General features: G+C 40.8%; 1 protein-coding gene across 11 annotated transcripts in view; it reads right to left on the bottom strand.

Annotated features, from left to right (window-relative positions):
- Positions 1–22,460, bottom strand: part of ZNF518A (zinc finger protein 518A) — a 49,341-nt gene that overhangs the window by 18,731 nt on the left and 8,150 nt on the right. For 6 of the 11 annotated variants that reach the window (XM_059660918.1, XM_059660917.1, XM_059660929.1 and 3 more), the window contains exons 1-2: positions 6,623–6,848; positions 4,129–4,211 (exon numbers count right to left, since the gene is read on the bottom strand). The gene's annotated coding sequence lies outside the window, so the exon portion shown is untranslated. Of the gene's footprint in view, positions 1–1,386; positions 1,509–4,128; positions 4,212–6,143; positions 6,414–6,622; positions 6,849–6,886; positions 7,009–22,460 lie in introns of those variants that run through there. The other 5 variants (XM_059660923.1, XM_059660930.1, XM_059660922.1 and 2 more) reach the window with 5 other exon arrangements.

Here is a 22,460-nt window from a genome sequence, read left to right as displayed (position 1 = left end):
TGCCCCAGCCGGGGAATAAACCAGCAACCTTGGTGGACAACGCTCTAACCAACTGAGCTATCCAGCCAGGGTTTGAAAGTTGCCATTTTAAATACTAAGTCAGGGAGACAATCACTTGAAAAGGTCTTATTTGAGCCAAGACCTTAAGGAGCTGAAGGAGAAATCATTCCAAGAAAAGAAATAGTAAGTGCTAACACTCTGAGGGTAGAGTGCCTAACATGTTTGGAGAGTAGCAAGACTGGAACAGAAAGCACCAGAAGAAAAGGAATACATGAAGTCAAAGAACTAACAATGGGACTAAAACAAGGCTTGATGGCCTTATTTAGTTTTACTATAAACGAAATGGGAAGCTACTGGAGCATTTGGGATAGAGAAGTAACGTGAGCCAAATTATTTTGTTAAAGAGATCACTTTGGCTACTAAGTTAAGAACAGAGTATTTGGGAGGAAGCTAAGAGTAGAAGGAAGTAGACCAGCTTGGAGATTATTATACTGCAATTACCCAGGTAGAGAGGATGGTGTCTTTTTGGAGACAAATAAGGCATGATCACTCTCTCTATATATTTTGAAGACAGAGTCTATGGGATTTCCTGAAAGATTAAATTTGGTATATGAAAGAAACATGTCAAGAATAATTTTAAAGTTCTACCTTAGCAACTAGAAAAAATCAGTTGCAAATTTACTATTTGGATAGAAAGCCTGGTGGGAGTAGTAGGTTTGATAAGTACACTATCAGTTGCAAATTTACTATTAGGATAGAAAACCTGGTGGGAGTAGTAGGTTTGATAAGTATACTAAGAGTTGAGTTTAACCATGAAGATTTTGAGATACCTAGTTGATAATCAAGTGGAAATGTCGAATGTGTAGCTGAGTATAAAATACAGAGGTCTGGGTGTAAGATAAAATTTTTGGAGTCACTAATGTGTCTACATTTTTCTTTGTGTATATATTTAGTATATACAACTGAATGAAATCACCAAGGGATAAGTAAACAGAGAAGTTCAAGGCTTGAGCCTGTACTGTAACATTTAGAGGAAACAGATGAGAAAGAACCAGCTAGCAAGACTAAAAGGAATGACCAGTGAGACTGTAGGTAAATCAGGAAATTGGATCCTGAAAGTAAAGTGAAGAAAGTGTTTCCAGGATCAGGAATTGATCAACTCTGTCAAGTAGGATGAGGACTGAGAATTTACCACTGGACTTAATAATTTTCAACTCTACACTTTCTTTAATTATTCTCTGTGGTTATCAAAACCCACTTCATTAAGTCAAAATCTATTTGAAGTTATACCTCCTTTAAGAAACCTTCCTAGACTGGGCCAGCCCTCACTAATTTCCTATCAAAACTCATTTAAAATCCATACTACACAAGTATGCATTCACTTACCAGTTATAGCTGTTTATATTGCACTAGAGGCCCGATGCACAAGAGTAGGCCTTCCTTCCCCTGGCTGCTGGCACCGAATTCCCTCTGGCACCTAGGACCCGGGCTTCCCTCGCAGCCCTGGCTTTGGCCAGAAGGTTGTCTGGAAGGACGTCCGGAAGGATGTCCAGTCTAATTAGCATATTGCGCTTGTATTATTATAGATTTCACATATATTAATCTGGATACCTCGACTAAACTATAAGCACTTTGAAGATCAATAACTTATTCCTAGATATTACTGAGCACAGCACTGGTTATTCTCAACACATGCTTGTTGATTTGTGTAACTTAAGTATACAAAAATGTACTATATTAGAGAAAGTCTACCATCCACTCAGCCTAGTATGTATATTCCTTACAACCAGGGAGTTGCACATACTTGTACATAGTAGACAATAAATATTAGGTTGATCAAAGGAAGGACTGCATGCCTGCATAAGTGATGAATGAATAAAGGCATCTTTTGTAAGGTGGAGGAAAGGGGTAAATTGTAGATGGATGTAAATGATTAACTTGAAGTTACAGGTCATAAATTCATTCTGCAGCAATCCAATTAAAACTAATTTATATACAGAATTTTGGCCCAAGGGACTGGGAAGGACACCAGGATAGCTCGCAACATTAAAAGATAAACACTGATATCTCATAGCCATAGTTCCTAACTGAAATTAGCACTATTTCATCCATCTTCCATTTCTATATGGCTCCACTTTTTTGTACTACAGATGAGGTTCTCATACATGTAGGAATGTCACTATCACCCTCCCAAATTAACAACTTTAGAGAGAAGAGAGCATTTTTCTCCTTGCACTCATGTAACAATCTCAAAGGATTCTGATTTGGTCTGTAGGCAATCACTGTTACAACAGGAATGAATAGGCTTGGGTTATAAAACTACAAGACTGGCTGATAGCCCACCAACCACTCACAATAGAAAAGAGATGGTTTCCCAAAATGATGATATCCTGAGTTGACAAAAACTGTAGATAGATAGATAGATAGATAGATAGATCGATCTTCTATTACACACAACCTCCAACAACCCAATTTTAATTGGTGTCGATTTTACATTTTGAAATTTGACTTTTAAAAGCCAGTATTTGTTTTCAGCTTTGGCTATGACCATTTCTTGAAATGAGACCCAGGTGAAACCCACTTAATTTTCTTAAGCTTCAAAGTTTCAAGTCACGCACCTTCATTCTAATATTCACGCAGTCATACCAATTACAATTTTAAATTTTTAGTTTCTTTGCTCGGTTTTTGAAGGTGGAATAATCCAAATCATTTTGGTTAGTCATTGTATAGTAGCCTCTTGTTTACTTCATTATATTTGAAATTTTCATTCTTTTTTTTTCCCCCAATCCTCACCAGAGGATGTGTCGTTGTGGGTTTTTGTTTTAGTTTTTTATTGATTTGAGAGAAAGAGGCAAGGAGAGAGAATAACACTGATCGGTCGTGTCCTGTACACTCCCCGACTGGGGATTGATCCCAAAGCCTGGATATGTGCCCTGACCAGAATCGAACCCACCACCCTTTGGTGCATGGGACAATGCTCCAACAAACTGAGCCACCCCGCCAGGGCTGAAGCTTTCACTCTTCATCATATTACTTTTCCTGAGTAGTTTGGATCAATCGTAGCAAAGAAAATTCTTAGCACTCTGCACTTATTGTCTCTATTCCTGATTAACACAGTACCCATGTGAATTTCATGTGGTAAGAGGTTAGACAAACATTATGTAGAAAGAAATTATGCAGGTAAATGAACATAAATGATAACCTGGTATCTCAATTCAGCTCTGTTACTCTCTACTCAGGGAAGTTGATAGAATTAACTTATAATAAAGTTAAAAAAATTCATGCTTTGTGGAAATGACTCTGAAAAGAAAGACATCTACGGTAAAGTTCATGGAACTAAAGTAATAAGTTAGTATTGTCTACTTCAGCTATTTTAGTAATTACATACATACTCTTAATCCTAATTTAGGGTTATACTTAAGTGTACACTTATTGCATTTGCTGAGGGGAATTATGACACTGTGATATCACAAGAACAAACAGCAAGAGACTCATGTTTAAAGACAGTTGTATTTCAGGTTTTTGTTTTGTTGTAGTGGGTTTTTTATAAGGCTACAATATTTTCCACTGAGTTTTAAAAGATTTCCTTAGAATATCATGGATCTGTCGGCAGATTTTTCCCATTCTTTTTGTCCACACAAAGATATTCAGATGATTGTCTCCAGGAAACCAGTCATAACTCTATAGTGATTCCCAAGTCCCTTTTCTGACTCATAATGTAGATGCCATTAATCATACTGGACAATCTTTCTTCAGATGCATTACTTTGCGCTAACTACAGAAAACCACATTCTCCTAGCCATCTATATAGCTTCAAAACATCTTCCTAACATATTTATCATCGTCATTTATTACTCAAAAGCTCTTAATGCCATCGTTATATTTAGAAGGATAATATGGTTAAAATCATCTTTAGATCTCTAATGAAATGCTAAATAATAAACAATAACACAACAAACTACTTTTTCTGCTCATATTAAAATGAAAAACCCTGTATAATATTTAAGCCAAAAATAAAATTGTAACTTATGGAAACTCAGAAATACATAACTATATTATTTTGTCTAAGATTAAAACATATTAACTTACTACTTAATAGACTATATAATACTTTAATCTTTACCATACCTCTTTCTTCAAGGAACAAAAGGCACACAATTTAATGCCTGGACAAAGCCATAATCAGGAACAGTGATCACAAGAGATGATATCTGGAAATAAAGATGAAGATTTTAAAACTCTGACTGCAAAAACTATTAGTAAAATATTTTATACTGTCAATTCAATTATGCTTCTATTCAACTTAAGTATATAAATTTAGAAGAAAAATAAACTTCTCTGCACTTACACAAATAACCTATCATATCTACCCACTGACAATGTCATGAATTTATAAAAGTCAGAAAATTCAAAGCTTAAAGGGAAGCTTAGACTCAAACTAATTCAATATCCTCATTTATTACAAGATAGGGAAAATGAGTCTTGCACAAAGTCACAAAGCTAGAACTAAAATTTGGATCTAATTCCAATCCAGCTATCCTACCACAATGCCATCTCTTAATACACACTTCTGGTATCTAACACCCCATGAAAATTGCTCACTGCATGAAGCCAATACACCAGATACAGAGCTAATATATTCATAGCCTACACACCTGGGATCAGATAATTAATAAAAATTTCAACTTCATTAAAAATTTTTCTTCTGTGTATAGTGCTCTGACAAAAAAACTTCTAGTAGGTTACCTAAAGGAAACTGGGCAAGACTCAAGTATTTTATCATTAAAAAACAGAAAGTTGTATGTATTAAGTGATCTAAAGTGCACAATGCTTCAATAACAACAGTTCCAAACAGAAAAGTAAACAATGAAAGTACATTAAAGGGCATGTGTAAAATAAATTTTAAAGTCAACCTGTCTGTACATTTATACTAAAATATATTCGCTCTGGTATGTCTCAAAATATAAAAACCTTTGTCATCACATTTACCAGAGAGGATAGGATAGGACAGGACAGGATTTGAAGTGTAATGATTAAAAACCTCAAGCATTTAAAAAGCTCACATGCTATCAATGTGCACAGTAGGTATCCATTGTGGTTACTGTCCTTTAATTCTTCCATAAAACCAGATATAAAGTGCTCTGAATTGATGTTTATGCTTACTTTGATGGCAACTATAAGGAACAATTTGATTGTGCAAAACAGGTTGTTAGATACCTGTATTTTATCCCTTTCTCCCCTTTTGTTAATAATTTTTTAGAGTATGGGCTCATATTATTTATGAGAATTTTAACAAAAATTAACATGACCTACCATGCTTACCCTTCACTATGAAATGCAATATCTTAAAAATGTTAACACAATGCAATGTCTTTATGCGTCTTTATGAGTTTCGGAAGAATAGTTCTGCTGAAAGACAATGAATCCACTTCTATTGGTTAGCAATTAAATTATGAAAAATGTTAGGGTATTTCACTCAACCAATTGTAATGGTTTCTATCTATTCAACCCGAGGATAATAACATCAAAGTAGTCAAATCAGATCTCTTGCTGCATAAAAACCAATTCAACAATATCAGTAAACAGTTGCTCAAGTTCATAAAATTCATAACCTAGTGGTGTCTTCAGGTTTAATCATCAAAGTTCAACATTAACACTTCCTTAAACATTGACTATTTTTGTAGGGTTTTTTAAGCTTTTGATAAATACCTCACAAACACTAAATGCCTCCAAATTTAAACCTAAATGAAAACTGAACCTTAACTTTTGCATTTTAACCTCAAAACTACCATGTCTGTTTTGTTGGTCTATTTAAGAGTTAGGACATTTTACCTCATATGCACTAACCCTGTATATTTTCAATTACTGTAGTCATCTAGGAAGAGACTATCTACTTGACAATGAAGACACCATGTTAAGAAGAGACTCAAAATGGACCCTACAACTGAGAAAACCAGTTACAAAGAAATCCGTCTGCCACTGGGTGTGACTGAGGTTTGCAGGGAAGAGCGCCTTTGGCCAACTCCGAGGAAGAACGCGCGCCACGGGACCGAGCATTTCCGCAAGAAAAGACCTCAAATACACAGACTGGACCCACAGTGGGGCCGCCGTCGAGTTGGGGTGCTGTGGGGCTGCGAACCTACAGCTCGGGAGGTGCGGTCCGAGGTACCCCAGCGTCTCCACCGGCGCCGGAGCGCGCCGAGCGGGTGTTTCGAGCGCCGCGCGCCCCGCTCTGCCCCAAACACCGCGCCCGATCCGCCCCTTCCTCCCGGATCCGCTGCCCCTCGGGCGCGCGGAGGCACACGGTGTCGCACGCCGCTCCAGCTCCTGGGCAGCGGGGAAGCGAACGCGCGGGCGGAAAACACGCACGGCTACGGTTGGCGCCGGCCGCCTGCAGGGGAACCAACTGAGAGAACCAACTTCCCCAGAAAAACTTTGCAGCAAGTTAGGCGAAAGCACTGAATGGCCGGGACTATTTAACAGGCGCTTCCTATCTTGGGGCGGCTCCCCAGCCGGTTCGAGGTGCCCTGGCGCCCCACAAACTCGCCCTTTGCCCCCTGGCTGTCCCTTCAGTAGCCTCGGCATCCTATCAAGTCTGGGCGGCCCCGCTCACAGGGAATACCTGTCGTGGTCCCCATTGCCTGCGAGTCCCTGATGGCGGCCATTACACTTCCATCCGGGTATTGCCGAAAGCGGAGCGCCGCGCCACCAGGAGCGCCTGCTGTGGCGGATGGATCCGCGCCGCACCTGGAGCCAGCGGAAGAGGACGGAGGCCGGCAGGGCCCGCGCGGAGCCTGGCGGGACTAGGCCATTGAGCTGGGGTGGCCGCTGACCCCCCAAGTGGCGCGGCTCGCCGCGGTAGTGACGGACCCCCCCTCCTGCTCACCAGTAGCTGGAGAGATCCTACTCCCAATGGGACGAGAGCCAAGCCTCCACCAGAAGCAGGAACTGTCGTACTGACAAGCCCTGGCTGACTGGGAAGGGTCTCAATCCCGAGGTTTAATCATTTCCGGCTTTGAAAATGGCGTCTCCCCGCCCCTTGTTTCTGAGAGGCAGGTTTTCGCGGCCTTTTCAGCCCATGTCTGCGAAGGAAGATGCTACAAGCGGCTGTGGAAGACATACTAACTCCAAACATGTACACATTTAATACCTGATCTAAGAACTATCGAAAGTATCCCTCCGCTTGACGACGGGGCTAGACAAAGAGGTCAATATCTTGACTGGGTTTCCCTCCCAAGGAACAGAATGGCTCCTGGTTTCTCTTTTGGGGCATTTCTGAAACGCAACTGACTCATTCACCTCACTTTTTACACAAGTTCTTTTACTTGTAACAGAGATACAAAAAACTGACGGAGAAATATGCTAAAAGATTGAAAGCGAAACTACGATAGAATTGTCTATTTTTTATGTCCCCCTTTTTTGGAAGTTCACATGGAGTTTATAACTGAAAAAGTTGTCTATCATAAGCATTTTTCATTGTCCCGCCGCCACACCAGCTTTTCTCGGCGCTTCACGGAAGCGGGCCCCGCAGGAGCCGTTCGTCCTCGGAGCTTCTCATCGTGGTGTCTTAGGCCACAGCCTCCTCCCGGAAAGGCGAAGGAGGGACTCATTAGAGTGTCCGTACATCTTGTGCTCTGGCGCCTTCCCCCCAGGAGACCATACAGTTACTACCTGAAGGCAGGCCCTTACGGAATGGGAAACGTGATGGATTTTATTCTGCATTAAACATCCGCCTCCAGCCCCGTGCTGCAGTCTTCATATCCCCGTACAAGTCAGAGGTACACACATCACACAAGAAAGAGGGTACGAATTTTTTTCGGTAGCAAACAAAAAATAAAAAGATTGTTGGGAACATGGACAGAGTTGCTTATTCTGTGTGTAGATGTGGTTTTGTTTTACAGACTAAGAAATCGCGCCCCTCTGTGCAGTATTCACCTTATAACTTCATTCTCACGTATACAAATACGTATAGTCACCTACAAACCTTGAAAATCTGCACATATGGAAGATTATGGAAGAATTGGAATGTTAAAAGAATTGGAGTGGAAAGTTAAATCATAGCTTAAGGAAGGATTCTGGAATATTTTGTGCAAATGGTGACAGTCAAAAACATTTCATCTTGATTACAAACCGTTATCTGCTTTTCAATATGTGATTCATGGACGTTGTGCCATAAAGCAAATCACTTAAAGACAGTGATATTTTCTCCTAAAAATAATACATAGGTGGGAATTACTTTTCACTCTAGATTCACACCTCTGAATTACAGAAAATATCATACCATAAGAGTCACAACAAACATATAAGCATTTTAAAAATGTAATCACATTCCTAGCCAGTTTGGCTCAGCAGATAGAGTGTCAGCCTGCGGACTGTAGGGTCTGCAATTCGATTCTGGTCAAGGGCACATGCCAGGGTTGCAGGTTCCACTCCCAGTAGGGGTTGTGCAGGAGGCAGCCGATCAATAATTCTCTCTCATCATTGATGCTTATATCCTTCTCCCTTCCTCTTTGAAATCAATAAAAATGTATTTTTAAAAAATGTAAGCATGTTTTAGTTATAGATAGTATATCACAAACATTATATAAATGGTAACTGTTATAATCATAAAGATTTAAATGACATTAATTTTAACAGCAAGAGTCTCTTAAACGTGGCTCTCTCCTTTTTACTGAGAAAGTTCAGACTGCCTACCTCCAACAATATAATCAAGTGCCAGAATGTGAAAAAGAGAGATACAAAGAGCTTGGGTGATCTAGCTTCAAGTGGTCACACTGCTTGGTCAAGAATATTATAGATTAAAATAGCTAAGATCTGGAAATAGCCCAAGTGCTCATCAGTAGATGAGTGGAATACTATGCATCAGTAAAAAAAAAAAAAAAAGTTTTGCATAGAGCAGTGGTTCTCAACCTTGGCTGAACATTAGAATCACCTGGGAATCTTTTTAAAATCCTGATTTCTCCCTGTTTGGGTTCAGCTTCCAGGAGGTGGTGTGGAGGCCTGAGAACCACCTAAGTGCGTGCTGGGTGGGGTTCAGTCCTTGACTGGTGTCCCAACCATGGCCACTAGGTCCCTGGGGCAGCCCCTCCGTGGGAATGGCTTGCTGTGCAGCCTCACCTTCCAGGTCCTGGCTCTGGAGCCCTGGGCACAGCCCAGCAGGATTCAGTGATTGTGGAAAAAGTGCAATAAAATGTGAAATGTGGGCCCTGCAAAAAAAAATTTAAAAAATCCTGATTTCTGGGCCTCATCCTCCAAAAATTCTGTTTCTTTGTTACTAATGTTGTGGCTCCATCCCATAACAAAGAAACAGAATTTCTGGAGGATGAGGCCCAAAAATCAGGATTTTAAAGATTCCCAGGTGATTCTAATGTGCAGCTAAGGTTGAGAAACCACTGGCATAGAGGAACCTGGAGAGTATTACGCTAAGCAAAATAAGCCAGTCAGAGAAAAACAAGGATCACATGATCTCACTTACATGTGAAATCTAATGAACAAAATAAACCGATAAACAAAATAGATCCAGAGACATAGAAGCATAGAACAGACTGTGGAATCTCAGAGGGAAGGGAGGGAGGATGGTGGGTGGAAAGTGATCATCTAAAGAATTTGTATGCACATATGCATAACCCCATGGACATAAACAATAGGGTGGTGAAGGCCTGGGGTGGGGGATAGGGGCAGGGGCGGCTAGAAGGGGTCAATGGGGGGAGAGGGGGATGTATGTAATACTTTCAACAATAAAGATTTAATTTTTTAAAAAGAATATTATAGCCCTAGCCAGTTTAGCTCAGTGGATAGAGTGTTTGCCTATGGACTGAAGGGTCCTAGGTTTGATTCTGATCAAGGGCACATGCCTGGGTTGTAGGCTGGGTCTCGAGTGGGGGGCATGCAGGAGGTAGCTAACTAATCTCTCAACATTGATGTTTCTATCTCTCTCTCCCTCTACCTTCCTCTCTGAAATCAATAAAAAAAATAACAAAAAAGAATATTATAGATTGATTCTCCAATCTGTCAGTTGAACATAAATTTCAAGTATTCTCCTTCCCAATGTCCTTTGCATATTTTTAAAACATGCTTTTATTGATTTGAGAGAGAGAGGAAGGGAGAGGGAGAGATAGAAACATCAATGCATCAACATCAATCTCCCTCCTGCACACCCCCTGCTGGAGATTAAGCCTACAACCTGGGCATGATGTGCCCTGACCTGGAATCAAACCAGGTTGAGGTCAATGCTCAACCATTGAGCCACACCACCTGAGCTGCAATGTGGTGTGTGTGTTTTTTAATTTAATATCTATTCAGCAGACACTTTCTTGAACATCATTCTGTTCCAGAAACTGTGCCATAAAAAATAAGGCATGATCCCTCAAGGTGTCACCAGTTCAATGGGAGAATTTTAAACCCCAGAAAGATTTAATAATTCAACAAAGCAATTACAAAGGTGGGATTTCAGACACTACAATAGGTGATGGGGAAATTTTTTAAAGTAAGCATCTCTTACAGTTTCCTTGCAGTTCATACTTCCTGGATGATCAAGACTCTGGATATACTGTTATTTTTGTTAAATTTTTATTAAATATAGAGTTACTCTTAGCTCTTTCAGTGGATACTACAGTCAACTGTGAAGAACATTTACACTATATAAACCAGCGGTTCTCAACCTGTGGGTCGCGACCCCTTTGGTGGTCAAACAATCGTTTCACAGGGGTCGCCTAAGACCATCCTGCATATCAGATATTTACATTATGATTCATAACAGTAGCAACATTACAGTTATGAAGTAGCAACGAATATAATTTTATGGTTGGGTCACAACATGAGGAACTGTATTTAAAGGGCCAGAAGGTTGAGAACCATATAAACTATATTGGACTTAAATAGTTTGGGGTACCTTTCCTTGTCCCCAATTACATTAGATTCTTTTCTCTTTTTTCTGTATTAGGTAGAGCTATTATGTCTCCCAACCTTGGTAGAGTGGCCTAATGTACTAGGTGTTCAGTATGGTCAAGTGGGAGAGCCTCCCCAAACACCCAAGCAGGGCACTTGAGGTGTACCCCCTGTGTGGGCTGTATATAACCCTCCTGTTGTAATTGAGCTTTGATTGCTGCTGTCATGTCAATAGGAGGGACTTACCCCCAGGGCCTATCAGCTGCAAGAATTGGCTGCAACCACTGACTACCAACCTCTGACCACTGTGGAGGATCAGCTGTGCCGGGGCCCACTCCATACAGCAGGACTTACTTCAGCAGGGCTCTGTAACAGCTGCATCTTCCCCTTGAGTGTATCACTTGTGGACATGGTTGGGTAATGTGATCTGAAGCTGTCTATTGGGTGCACTAGTTCTGGGACCACCTTGGAGGTGCAGGCCAAAATCAGCTGCCACCTGTGTTCTGCCCAGGTTCACACAGCATGAGCTACATACAAAGTGATCTGCAGATGGCTTCTATGTGGGCTGAGCTTGGAGGTACCCAGGTGAGGCCAAGCTTCAAACCAAGGCCACCTTCTGTTAGTTAAGTGCCTGAAGCCATTTAGCGAGAGGTACAGGGCACACTGAGGCCAATGCTGCTTGTTTGAGAGAATTTAGAAAAATGTGAAGCATGATCCAAGACAGGCCATTTGTGTGAAAAAGCCACTGGAAACAGCTTGGGTGGGCCTGGAAGTTGGGTAGGGTGAGGCTTCAAGGAATCACCAGGTCAGAGCAATAGTGAGAGCCAGATTGATGGCGTCTAGATATGGTGTCACCCTGCCAGTTCTGTGGAGGGGGAGGGCTCATCAAAGTGCCAGCACTTCTGTTTGGGAGAAAGCTGTCCCTCAGCTTTCACCCTGATGAGGCCAAGATAGCCCTGATACCAAAACCTAGCAAGGATAACACACACAAAAGAAAACTACAGACCAATATATCTGATAAACACAGATGCAAAAAATACTAGCAAATCAAATACAACAATACATTAAAAAAATAATATATCACGATCAAGTGGGGTTTACTCAAAGGGCACAAGGATGGTTCAACATATGCAAATTGGTCAATATAAGACACCACATTAACAAAATAAAGGATAAAAATCATATTATCACATCAATCGATACAGAAAAGGCATTTGATAAGATACAACATCTATTTATGATTAAAATAATAGAATGGGTATAGAAGGAAAGTATCTCAACATAATAAAGACCTATAACAAACCCACAGCTAATATCATACTCAATGGTGAAAAACTCAAAGCTATTTCTCTAAGATCAAGAACAAGACAAGATGTCCATTCTCACCACTCTTATTTAACATGATACTGGAAGTTCTAGCTATAGCAATCAGGCAAGAGAAAGAAAAGACATCCAAACTGAGAATGAAAAGGTAAACCTGTCACTTTTTGCAGACGACATAGTTATTTATACAGAAAACCTAAATGCTCCCTCCAAAAAAATAACTATTAGCAACAACAAACAAAGTAAAGTTGCAGGATACAAAATCAATGTATAAAAATCTACTGCATTCCTATATATTAACAATGAAATTTAGAAAAAGAAATGGAAAAAACAATTCCTTTTGCAATTGCAACAAAAGCAAAAAATACCTAGAAATAAATTTTAAAAAGGATGTGAATGATCTATATACTGAAAACTACAAAGTATTATGAAAAGAGATTGAAAAAGACACAACAAAAATAAAAGATCTTCCATTTGTGTTCATGGATTAGAAGAATCAACTTAGTTAAAATGTCCATATTACTCAAAGCAATATATAGATTTAATGAAAACCATTCGATCTTTTAAATAGGCTCCAAGTGTCAGCTGAAATTCTCCATATTTTCCTCCATTTTCTTCACTATATTAATGATTTTTATTTTAAATTATCTGATGTAGGGAGTGGCTACAGGGTTAAGCCTCCGACTGACCTGTGGCAGGGCCACAAACAAGTCCCAGCTTGGAGGACAGAGCCCTCTTAGCATAATTAACCTTGACCTTATAGTCCTCCCTAGCTCTTTCCTAGGTAGCTAATGGGCTGTGGGAGGTGCAACAAGTGCTGCCAAAACAAGGTGAAACTCACAAGAACATTGTAAACATGTTGACCACTTCCCTTGTTTTGCTTTGTGTGCACTGACTATAAAATAAAGCTTCTGCTTGCAGGCTGGGTCTCTCTGTGTCCTTATCCAGGCACAAGAAATCCACCTCGCCCCATCCGTATTCTCTTGTCTGTCTTCTTCAATCCTTCACCTCCCCTCCTCAGGCTCACCGAACCTGGCCTTGCTGAGCACAGTTCAATCTGACAGCTCCAATACATGTATCATCTGTAAGAATATATCTACCATCTCTTTTTAACCTAGTTTTTGGTTATTTGAACATTTTTATAGCATGCCTCATAATTTTTACTGGGTGCCAGACATTGTGTATTTAAAAAAATGTAAAATTTTTAATGATCTATCTCTTTCCTGAGCCAGTTAAGTTTTCTTGTGGCAAACAGGTATGGTACAAATATATCATCTTAATGGTATCTAGGTTTGGTTTTAGGCTTTGTTAAAGTTTATTTATTTTTTTTGTCCTTACTTTTAAGATATGGCTTTTCTGTGCTCTCTTCTAAAAGTTGACAAATTCCCTCAGGGAAAAAAAAATCAAGAGTTTATCAAAACTGATCAGAGAAATTTACCAACTACCAGTCAGAATTTCTAGAAAATAAAAACATAGTAATTGAATACTGAGACTCAAGGATTGCATTAAACTACATATTGAAATCTTATAAAGGAGTGATAAAGTGGAAGACAGATCTGAAGATATTTACTAAATGCAGCTTTAAAAGTCAAAGAGATAAAAACAATAAAAAAGAACTAAGGTACAAGAAAGAATAATAATTCCAGAACATCTCATCAGAGTTCCAGAAAGAAAAAAAATAGGGAAAATACTAGAGAGTCAATACTTGTTTCAATACTTGAAACAACCTCTTAGACATGGCTATAATTGGCTCTGGCAGATGTAACTTAGTTGGTTGGAGTATCGTACCATACACCAAAAGGTGGAGGTTTCATTCCGGTCAGGGCACATACCCTGGTTGCAGGTTTGATCCCTGGTTGGGGTAAGTGCAAAGGGCAACTAATTGACTTTTCTCTCTCTCTATAGCCCTCTGCCCCCCCAAATCCATTTAAAAAATTTCTATAATTGAAAAAAAGAAATCAAACTTCATATTCAGAAAGTCCAGAAAATCCAAAATAAGATATATAGAGAGACGATGAAGAGGAGAAGGAAGGGAAGAAAAAGGAGGGGGGGGGGAGAAACCTTAAATGCAGGGGGGAAAAAGGCTTATTATATATTTTTAAAAGCAATGATTAGATTGAGTAATGATTTTTCCAAAGGCACAATAGCACATTTCCCATAAAAGACTGAAAAATATACTGGTAACCTATAATTATATACTAAGCAGAAATATCTTTCAACATCAAGAACAAAGTAAAGACATTTTTAAGACAAAAATCTGAAAAAGTTCACAATCAATTTTCATTGAAGAAACTTTAAAACATAATTTAGAAAGAAAGACAATTATTCCAAGAATAATATATGAGAGTGGTAGAGTTAGCAAGCAAAAAAAAAAAAATCAATCATATGATCCTATTAATAAATGCAGAAAAAAGCATTTGCCAAAATACAATACTCATTCAAAATAAAAACTCTCAGCAAACTAGAAATAGAGGGAAACTTCCTAAACCTGATTTTTAAAAATCTATAGAATACCTGTAGCTAACATTATACCTAATGTTCATAAACTAGATGCTTTCTGCTAAGATGAGGAATAAGGCAAGGGTGTCCCCTTTCACCACTTCTGTTAACCATCATTCTGAAAATAAACTAAATGGATACAGATTGGGAAGGAAGTAATACAACTTGCTTTTGATTGCAGATGACATGATTGTCTGGGTAGTAAATCCAAGAGAATTAGAAACCACATCAAAAAGACTCCTAAAACTAATAAGAGATTATAGCAAGGTTTCAGGGTACCACATTAATATACAAAATTGAGGTGCTTTCCTATATTCTAGCAATGAACAATTGAAATTTGAAATTAAAAACACAATGCTATTTACATGAGCACACAAAAATGAAGTACTTAGGAATAAATCTAACAAAACTGAGTTTGACAATTTTTAAATACAATATCAAAAGCACTATTCATGAAAGAAAAAACTGATTAATTGTACTTCATTAAAATTTCAAATTTCTGCTCTATGAAATGCACTACATGTGGAAAACTGCAAAATCTAAGGAAAGAAACCAAAGAGGATCTAAATAAATGGAGAGATGCCCCACTTCATGGGTAAGAAGCAGCAATATTATTAAGATGTTTGGTCTTTCAAATATCTAAACATCTTAAGATTTAATAATCATTATGAAAACATTCCCAACCTGATCTACAGATTAATACAATCCAATAAAAATTCCAGCAAGCTACTTTGTGGATATCAACTAATTCAAGTTTACATGGCAAGTCAAATAACCTAAAGTAGTTGACAAAATACTGAAAAGGAAAATAATGTGACTATTGACAAAACTTGACTTCAAGACTTACTATGAAGGCACGTACTTGAAGCAGTGTTGTACTAGTAAAAGAATAGACAAACTGGTCAATGGAATAGAATAGCCCAAAAGTAGATACACATAGATACATGCAACTGATCGTTGCTAAAGGAGCAAAGGCATTTTAATGGAGAAAGGTTAGTCTTTCAACAAACAGTGCTGGAACAAAAGGATATCCACATGGGGAAAAAAAAAAGAATGAAAAAACAATCTAGACATAGACCTTACACCTTTCACATCAAAATGGATCATAGATCTAAGTGTAAAATGCAAAAATATAAAAATTCTAGAAGATAACACAGGAGAAAATCTAGGTGACATTGGGTTTGACAATGACTTTTATATACAACACCAAAAGCATGGCTCATGAAAGAAAAAACTGGTAAGTTGGACTTCTTTAAAACTTAAAACTTCTGCTCTGTGAAATGCCCTATTTAAATAATGAAAAAAGAGGCCATGTTCTGAAAGAAAATATCTCAATAAAGGACTTCTATTCAAATATACAAAGAAGTCTTAAAACTCAACAGTCAGAACACAACTTACTTAAAAAAGGGAGCTAAAAAAATGAACAAACACCTCACCAGAAATGATATACAGATGGCAAATACGTATTTGAGAAGATTCTCAACATCATATGTCCTTAGGGAAATGCAAATTAAAACAATGATATACCACTACACGCCTATTAGAATGTCTGAAATACAAAAACCAAAGACTGAAGAAGATGTGGAGCAACAAGAACCCTCACTTTTTGCTGGTGGGAATGCAAATGGTACGGCCCAGTTAGAAGATTGTTTTGCAGTTCTTTACAAAGCTAAACATGGTCTTACTATATGATCCAGGAGTTGCCCTCCTGTGTATTTGCCCAAATGAACTGAAAAGTTATGTCCACACAGTTATCCTATCTAATAAAAGAGAAAAATGGTAATTGGCGTACGACGATACCCTTTTCATTGGCTAATCAGGGCTATATGCAAATTAACTGCCAACTAAGATTAGCAGTTAACTGCCAACAAGATGGCGGTTAATTTGCATATGTAGGCACAATGCAGGGAGGCGAAAGGGTGCCGGGAGCCGGTCCATCCTTGCTGTTTCAAGGGACCTGGCATATATGGCATACGGTTCTTAATATGTTTGCTCACCTTTTTGGCACTGTGTTTTAACCAAGGTCACCTCTCCGAGAAAGGCTGAATCCCCAGGTAGGGATTTTCCCCTGAAGTTAGGGAGGGAATAAAACCCCTCAACTAAGTGCCAGGCGGGTAATTAATCCCTTTAACTACGAACAATCATGCTTAAACTACATAATCTTTTCTCCCTGGAATGGAGATAAGAAACGCCCTAACCTTTGTAATAGAGATTGATAGGATTGAATCAACTGGTATAAATACAGTTGTAACAAGACAGAAACACTCAGAACTCAGAACACAGAACTTATAAGACAGAACTAAGGACACAGGGCTTGGAAGACAGGACCAAGAGAGACAGAGCCTAGGCACAGAACCTACACAGAACGTTCTCTAGGGACAGAAGAACTTCGCTGGCGAGAGCATGCCGGAGGATCCTGGACCGGGACTGGCCTCGGAGCCTAGAGACAGAGCCTAGCGGGAGAACATGGCAAGGGATCCTGGACTGAACCTGACTACAGAGATTGGCAGGAGAACCTGACTGGAACCTGGACACTGAACCTGACTGGAGAGCCTGGACAGAACCTGGCTGGAGAACCTAGCGAGGGAACATGGCTACAGAACTTCGCTGGAGATCCGAAGCAGAACCTCTCTGGAGATCCGGGCTAGAGATCCTGGCAAAGCTGCTGATCAACTGAACGCTGTCTCCGTGTCCTTCCTTCTTCGCCGACTCCGTCCACGCCTTTGGGGACCCCTGGACCCGCTGGGGTTGGACCCCGGCAAAAGGGAAAGCAGGAAGAAGCCCCCTGCCAAGGAGAATCAGGCGCCTTTGCCGCCCTGGCCAGTGATAGCAGGAAGTAGGGGTGGAGCCAGCGATGGGAGCTGGGCACGGTTGAAGCTGGCAGTCCCAGGAGCTAGGGGTCCCTTGCCTGGGCCTAAAGCGGAGCCCACGATCGCGGGGCCACTGCAGCTGCGGGTCCCCGCTGTCCGGGCCGGACGCCTAGGCCAGAGGTGTTAGGCCTGGGCAGGGGCGGAGCCTGCAACCACGGGGAGCTGGGGGTCCCCTGCCCAGGCCTGACACCTCTGCCAGAGGCCTCAGGCCTGGTCAAGGGGCCGATCCGGTGATTGGTGATCGGAGGGTGATGAGGGTCAACTCCTCTGGCCGAGGCATCAGGCCTGGGTGGGGGGCGGAGCCGGGGATTGGAGGGGTATGATGGTCCCCTTGCTCAGGCCTGAAGCCTGGGTCAGAAGCGTCAGGCTTGGGCGGGGGGTGGAGCAAGCGATCAGAGGGAGATGGGGGTCCCCTGCCCAGGCATGATTCCTGGGCCAGAGGCCTCAGGTCTGGGCGGGGGCCAGAGCCAGTGATAAGGGGGAGATGGGGGTCCCCTGTCCAAGCCTGACACCTCTGGCGGAGGCGTCAGGCCTGGGCAAGGGGCCGATCAGGTGATCAGAGGGTGATGGGGGTCTACGCCTCTGTCAGAGGCATCAGGCCTGGGCAAGGGGCCGATCCTGTGATTGGAGGGTGATGGGGGTCAACGCCTCTGTCAGAGGCGTCAGGCCTGGGCAAGGGGCCGATCCTGCGATTGGAGGATGATGGGGGTCAACGCCTGAGGGCTCCCAGTATGTGAGAGGGGGCAGGCTGGGCTGAGGGACACTCCCCCCCCACACACACACCCAGTGCACGAATTTCGTGCACCGGGCCCCTAGTTCATATATAATTGCCCAAAACTGGAAGCAACCAAGATGTTCTTCAAAGGGTGAATAAACTGATGAACAAACTGTAGTATATCCATGCAATAGAATATTATTTAGCAATAAAAAGAAAGACACTACCAATTCAGAAAGACCTGGAACAATCTTAAATGCATATGAAGACAATCTGAACATGGCTAGAGTCTCCAGTAGAATCTTGAGTCAGAGGTGTGATAGGAAATATTCACACCATGTCCTAACTTTGAAGAAAATGCTTCTAAATTTAGTCATCAATATATTTTTATGGGCTTTTCATTGATATCAGTTATGATACTTAGGAATTTCTTATCTTGGTTGCTAAAGATTTATTTTTTAAATAATAAATACATTTTTAATATCATCAGTTTTGCCTCATTCATTGACCATTGAAATGGTCATACTGTTCATTTGATTTGTTAACATTGGGGGAAGCAAAGAAAATATGAGTTTAATCCATAGACCGATGAAATCCAACCTTGAGGACAGACTCCTTCCTTGGATCTTACCAGCCTTCCTCCAGTTCTCCCCTCTGCCCAATGCCTCTCCCCTCCCCTCCCTTCTCTGCTAAAAAGGCCTCCTCACACATCCACAGCCCGCTCCTTTCCGACCCTCTTTCCACTCAGTAGTCAGAACCAGCAGTTATCTCTGGGGCTCCCACTGCAGTCGGCTCACCCACAGTTCTGGCCTTTATTTTGGGGTGCTATGTTCCTGCCTGCTGCCCTATAGAACATAACTTGGGGTGGGGAGGGGCTGGGTGAGAAGGGGGTGTGTAAAGGACAAGTGATCAAGAAAAAGTCCTAGAGGCGAAGGTGGCCAAAGGATATTTAAGCCCAAATTTTGAGCTAGCCCTGCCACATGGAGCTCCCCAGGTGAACAATATAACATTGTGAGTTATATTGATAAAACTTTAGTTCAACCACTGTTAAAGTTCTGATTTAAACTTGGCCGTGATACATTGTTTTAGTGTGTTTCTTGATTCAACTTTTAAATATATCTATATCTATATGTATTTCCTATTTTGGATGCAAAGTATTACATATATGTATTTAAATGTACATGTAGGTTTAGATACACATTTTTATAATCTTTTTTTCTGTATAAGCCATCATTTCTTCATAATGATGAAGGAGAGTATCTTAAATCTTCATCTGTAGCTTGAAATTGCCAATTTATTCCCTTAATTATATCATTTTTCTATATGCATGTTTAGTTATCAAGTTAGACTAAGCGAAGTTCATGATTTGATGATGGATTTTTACTTTTATCATTATGAAATTGTCTTGTTATTCTTAATAATTTCACTTAAATTGTCTTTTGCCTGATATAATGTTTGCTAGATTATGTCTCCTGGTCTATTTATTTCTATCTCTTCACTTTCAACCTTTCATTGTAGTATTATTTTCAGATGTTTCTTATAAACAAAATAAAGTTAATTTTTAAAAACTGAATCTGCATCTTTTCACTTAATAATTATCCTTAAATTATCATACACTTTCTTAAATTTCTTGGGCTTTTTAAATCCTCACCTGAGGATATGTTTTTACTGATTTGAGAGAGAAACAAAGGAAGAAGGAGAGAGAAACATGGATTAATTGCTTCCTGTATGCTCCCCGACCAAGAATCAAACACACAGCCCAGGTACGTGCATATTCATTTCATTCCCAAACATGACAAAAACCTTATCATGCTTTTACTTCCCTTCAATCTTCGTGTACAGTATACTACTTACAAAATTGATATCTGTTTCAGGTTCTATGACTGGGGAGAGGGGAACCCTCAGAGCTTAATATTATAAAACAATCAATTATTATGCTTATGGATTTTGTGGGTCAGAAAATCAAACAGGACACAAAGGGATGACTTATCTGTTTTATAATGTTTGTCATCTCAGTTGGAAGACTCAAAGGCTGAGTATTGAAATTATCTGATGATTCATTCACCCAGAAGTCTAGTGGTAGATGCTGGCTGGGAAGTGCACTTCCTTTTCACATGGATCTGTTTGGCCTCTCTTTGTAAACTAGTTTGGGCTTCCTCACAGCATGGTGGCTGATTTTGCCAGAGCAAACTTCCCAATAAGAGACAGCAAGGCTGACACTATCCTTGTGACCTACTCTCAAAAGTCACATCGTGCCGAAACCGGTTTGGCTCAGTGGATAGAGCGTCGGCCTGCGGACTGAGGGGTCCCAGGTTCGATTCCGGTCAAGGGCATGTACCTGGGAGGCAGCTGATCGATGTTTCTCTCTCATCGATGTTTCTAACTCTCTATCTCTCTCCCTTCCTCTCTGTAAAAAATCAATAAAATATATTTTTTAAAAAAAGTCACATCGCAAGCATTACATCTGTGCATTCTATTGGTCAGAGCAGTCACAAGTCTACCCAACGTCAAAGGGAAAGAAGTAGATTATAATACCTCTTGATGGAGAGTGACAAGTTTCTGGAAAAGCATATAGGACTAAAAGCATTCCTGCGTCCATTTTTTGAAAAATACAAATCTGACATCAGTATCACTTAGAATATATATGCCAGACTGATATTAAGGAGCATTGTATATATTTAGGTGTATGACATATCTACACTAATAAAAGACAAAGATGCTAATTTACCATACCTTCGCTACGCCCACCAGCCAATTAGAAGAGTATGCAAATTAACCCAACAAAGATGGCGGTTAATTTGCATGCACAGGCGCCCAAGGAAGACTGAAGACAGTGTAGAAGGAAGCCAAGCACTGAAGAAGGGAGCCAAGTGGCGGAGAAGGGAACGGACTGGAGGTAGCAAAGACGGGAGCGGAGCTGAGGCAGCGGACATGGGAGGGAGCGAAGTGGCGGAGAAGGGAGGGAGGCGGCGGACATGGGAGGGAGGCGAAGCAGAGGACACAGGAGGGAGCTAAGGCGGCGGGGAAGGGAAGGAGCCGAGGCAGTGGAGAAGGAAAGGAGCGAGGCAGCGGAGATGGGAGGGAGCAAAGGGGCGGAGAAGGGAGAGAGCCGAGGCGGCAGAGAAGGGAGGGAGCGAGGCAGTGGAGAAGGGACCGAGGTGGGCTTCGCTCCGGCCTTACGAAGCCCTATTCTTGCAGGAATCTTCCTGCAACGGGCCTCTAGTCTATAGATATAAAAGCCTAAGTGACTGGCCAACCAGCCAGTAGCTATGACATGCACTGACCACCAGAGGGCAGAGGTTCAATGTAGGAATGGAAACCACAGGCATGGAAACATGGAACAGACTGATGAATCTCAGAGGGCAGGGAGAACAGACTGATGAACCCTAACTGGTTTGGCTTAGTGGCTAGAGCATCGGCCTGCAGACTGAAGGGTCCCAGGTTCGATTCCGGTCAAGGGCATGTACCTTGGTTGCGGGCACATCCCCAGTAGGGGGCATGCAGGAGGCAGCTGATCAATGTTTCTCTCTCATCGATGTTTCTAACTCTCTATCCCTCTCCCTTCCTCTCTGTAAAAAAATCAATAAAAATATTTTTTAAAAAAACAGACTTTTGAATCTCAGAGGGACCAGTGGGGTCCCTCGGCCTGGCCTGCGCCCTCTCGCAATCCAGGACCCCTCAGGGGATGTCAGACTGCCGGTTTCGGCCTGATCCCCACAGGCCAGGTCAAGGGACCCCACCAGTGCACAAATCCATGCACGGGGCCTCTAGTTTTGATATATGTATGCACTGTGAAATGTTTACCTCAATGAAACAAATTAACATATTTATCACCTCACGAAGTACTTTGGGGTGAGGTGGTTACAATTAAAATCTACTTTCTTAGAATTGTCTCTTCATCCTTGTTGTTCTAAAATGTCACTACAATTTGCCCAAGCTTCACTATATGTTTAATAGGTCTTATTTATCCTACTAGGAAGGATACTTCTAATTTAAGAATTCTTATCTTTTTAAAAAACATTTTATTGATATGAGAGATTGAGACTTATATTTATTGTTCAACTTATTTTATTTTATGCATACATTGGTTACTTCTTGTATGTGCCCTGACCGAAGGACAAACTAACAACCTTGGCGGATCAGAATGATACTCTAACTAGCTAAGC

The sequence above is a fragment of the Myotis daubentonii genome, chromosome 13 (genome assembly GCF_963259705.1).
Source record: "Myotis daubentonii chromosome 13, mMyoDau2.1, whole genome shotgun sequence".
Classification (NCBI taxonomy): Eukaryota; Metazoa; Chordata; class Mammalia; order Chiroptera; family Vespertilionidae; genus Myotis; species Myotis daubentonii.
Note: the sequence above shows the minus strand (reverse complement) of the source record. Positions and strands in the feature narration are given on the sequence as shown.